Source organism: Corapipo altera, unplaced genomic scaffold (genome assembly GCF_003945725.1).
Source record: "Corapipo altera isolate COAL_440 unplaced genomic scaffold, ASM394572v1 67, whole genome shotgun sequence".
Classification (NCBI taxonomy): Eukaryota; Metazoa; Chordata; class Aves; order Passeriformes; family Pipridae; genus Corapipo; species Corapipo altera.
This window is the reverse complement of record NW_020884906.1, coordinates 1,903,627-1,906,883: the sequence shown is the minus strand read 5'-3', so window position 1 is coordinate 1,906,883 and position 3,257 is coordinate 1,903,627. Positions and strand designations below refer to the sequence as shown.

Below are 3,257 nucleotides of genomic sequence, written 5' to 3'. Positions count from 1 at the left end.
TTAGACATTTAAGCCTGTGGTAAATTTTGCCCGGTGTTGTCTAAGCACCAAAAGAGCTATAGTCTGCAAAGCTTCTTTTCAGTAAATTCAGGATTAATGAAGAAGGCCTCTCTATTGTTGGAATGTCTAATACAATTATCCACTGAATGAATGGACTAGGCAGCAGAGGAGGGCTCCCAGGTTTGTGGCGGGGAATTGTCTGTTTTAACATCCATCTGTTTTCATTCCCTCTGATCCATTATCATTCACCTAGAGTTATAACATGATGAATATCATTGTGTGGAATGCCATTTGATGCTAGGGGGGGAAAAAAACCCCCACTGCAGGTCTGCCTTCTATTGAAAACGTGAAATTGCCTCGGTGGAAGGAAAGGCATGATTGATTCTGAGATGCTGTTCCAAGCAGAGGCATCCTTTCCCACATGGACTGCTTGATTTTGTTAATTCCTTTGGATGACCCTTCTGCCGAATCTTGAAATGAAATATACACATATACAAAAATGAGGATAGCTATGGACAATCACAGCGCTGATGAATTTGTGGAGTTGATTCAAAAAAATAATAGTATTCACAACTTTCCCCAGAAGGCACCTTTGGTTTATGTTCACAGTGACATTAAACTCCTGTACGTAAACACGTAAGCGGGATGAGAATCTTGATGACCCTGCTGATGGGAAATAAAGAAAGGCACTTTACAGGCAATTTCCACTGTCCTTGTTGGTCAGCAAATTTGGAAGTGAATGAAAAAAAGAGAACTAGAAATGCATATTAATGATGGAGGGCCTAAAGCACAATGGGACTGAGATGAGCACTACCAAGAGAAATTGTTAAAAATGCCACAGTTTTTTAATGATTTACCCTTGTGATTTACTTATAAGAAACATAGAAATTACCTTTTAAATTAAAGGACAGGCTCAAATGTAAAAATAACTTACTGAACTCAATATAAATGCTTCTTTCTAAAAAATGACTCTTAAAATATTGGTAAAGCAAATACAATTGTTAAGCTTAATCCATTGTTTAACTGGGTGTATCTGAACTCCAGATCTTTCATTAACAACCATTGCCTGGATCCTGGTTATGCCTTTAAAACACCACACAGTTAAAAAACACACTGTACTGTCCCTTAGAGAAACAGGAGAGAAAATACCCTTTGGTAATCCCCAGTCCAGCAAAACCCAGGGCAGATAACTGCCTGACTCCCTGCTAGCCTGTAATTACCCGAGGAAGCAGCTAGACTTAGCTATCTTCCTTCTTTAATTGGCACGCAAAAGATTATAGGATTTTATTAGGACACAAATGACACCGATACGAGTGTGATTGAGGCATGCAATGCATGACTGACTATTTGCATTAAGAGGCTTTGCACCACACATGGGATTTCTACCTTTGGTTTTAAATGGCTTAAATTTAAATGACGTTTCTATGCTACATTTTAAGAGGATGGTATTTATTTTAGCACTTGTCTATGTAAGGTAGGGCAAAGCTGCTGCCAGACACCAGAAACTCTTCTAAAAGAGCCTGTTTGGGTCAGGTGGAAGGAGGTTAATTTTTGGCTGCTCTGTTGGTGCAAGAGCAGGAACACGGAAAAACAGAGGAAAGGTGGACATTGAAGTGCCCACCCGAAGTCTTTGATGGCTGTGTTACACATCCAGCTGCCAGCCTGCCACTGCTGGAGGCACCAGCCTGAGGAAGCCACCATCCCTGGTGATGACTGAACGGCAACACAAGTGGGAGCAGGTGGCAGGAGACTTTTTGGCTTCCCTCACTTCCACGGCTCCCAGTAACACTGAATCTCCTCCGTGGATTCCTCCCTTTATTGATGAATCTCGGTAGACTTCTTTAGGTTTTATTTCACGACATCCTTCTAATGTCTCTCACATCCAGAACGGGAGGCTACTCCTCAGGGAAGGAGAGAGCAGCTGAAGACATAAGAAATTAAGCCAAGTTAGTCCAGTGGAGCAAAGCCAGCCCCACACAAGGAAGGGAGTACCCAGAAATGATGGTAACGTGCTGCAATATCTGACTGTGTGCAATAAAAGATGATAACGGGAGGATTAAGTCCTGTTACCACTGTGATACGTAGGATGGTCAGTGCTCAGTGCTGGGGCCCTGATCCTGGCACACCTTCCTCGGTGCTGTCCCTGGGACTGGGCACTGCACAGCTACTTGGCTGGCCACCAAGCTGGCCCCTGTCCCAGGTGAGTGCCCAGGAACCAAGTATTGGCTGAGGTGACCCTGGAGAGAGGAAAGCCTGAAAATGCAGGAAACAAGAAGGAAACTACGGTCTCTTCCTGCATTGCAGAGCCCAAATGAAACCTCAGCAAGATGGATGGATGGTGAGCAGGGGGTACTGAACAGGGTCTCCTGCCTCCACCTCCATGACCCTTAACCCTTGGTTGTCTTACACTGCTCCACGTCCCACCTACAGCTCTGGCTGCCCAGCCCCTCTGCTCTGCACTCTCATCACCAACTCATGCCCTGATTGTCCCCTAACTTGGCCCCTGACCCGCAGATTGTTCCCCGGCTCATCCCTAGCTTTTGCTACGTCCCTCAGCTCTTCCTGTGTCCCCCGAACCCCTGAACTCGTCCCTCAGCCCACCCCTCATACCTCAGTTCATCGTTTAATCCTCATCTCACAGCTCGTTCCCTGTCCTTGGGTCACCCTCTGACCCCCAGCCTGTCTCTCAGCTCACTCCTCGCCCCTCGGCTCAGCGTTTCAATCCCAGCCCATCCCACAGCTCATCCCCGGTCCCACCGCTCGCCCCTCGCCCCCTGCTCTCCCCCGGCCCCTGCCCTCGCCCCTCCACCGGGGCCAGCCCCTCTCCCGCCCCGCGGGGCAGCCGGCGGTGCCCCCGCTCCATCCCCCGGGGCTCACCCGGCCCCGCCGGCCGAGAGCGGGGCAGGGGGGGCCCGGGGCCGGGAGAAACTTTTCCCGAGGGCGAGGGCGGGCGGCGGCGCCCCCGGCCCGGGCTGAGAGGAGGCGAGGCGGCGGCGGGGCGGGAAGGAGGAGGAGGAGAAGGAGGGGGAAGGAGGGGGGGCCGGGGGCACGGCCGGGCCTGCGCCGGGGAATGACGCGCAGCTGGCAGCCCTGCTCATGCGCGGCCGGCCGGGCGGTGCTAGCGCCGCGTCCCAGCTCGGGGAGAATGGGGCGGCATCCGGGCAGCGCCGACTGAGCGGCTTCTGGGGGCCGGGGCTGCGCCGCGCCGCGGGCGGCCGGGCTGGGGCGGGCGGGCGAGCGCCATCCGGCAGCGGGCG

General features: G+C 51.5%; 1 long non-coding RNA gene across 1 annotated transcript; it reads right to left on the bottom strand.

Annotated features, from left to right (window-relative positions):
* Nucleotides 1-1,428: 1,428 nt before the first annotated feature.
* Nucleotides 1,429-3,022, bottom strand: LOC113951347. The gene is made up of 3 exons (XR_003529114.1): nt 2,878-3,022; nt 2,071-2,237; nt 1,429-1,921 (listed from the first exon to the last, which is right to left on the bottom strand). It is a non-coding gene; the product is annotated as an uncharacterized LOC113951347 (long non-coding RNA).
* Between the last annotated feature and the right edge of the window lie 235 nt (nt 3,023-3,257).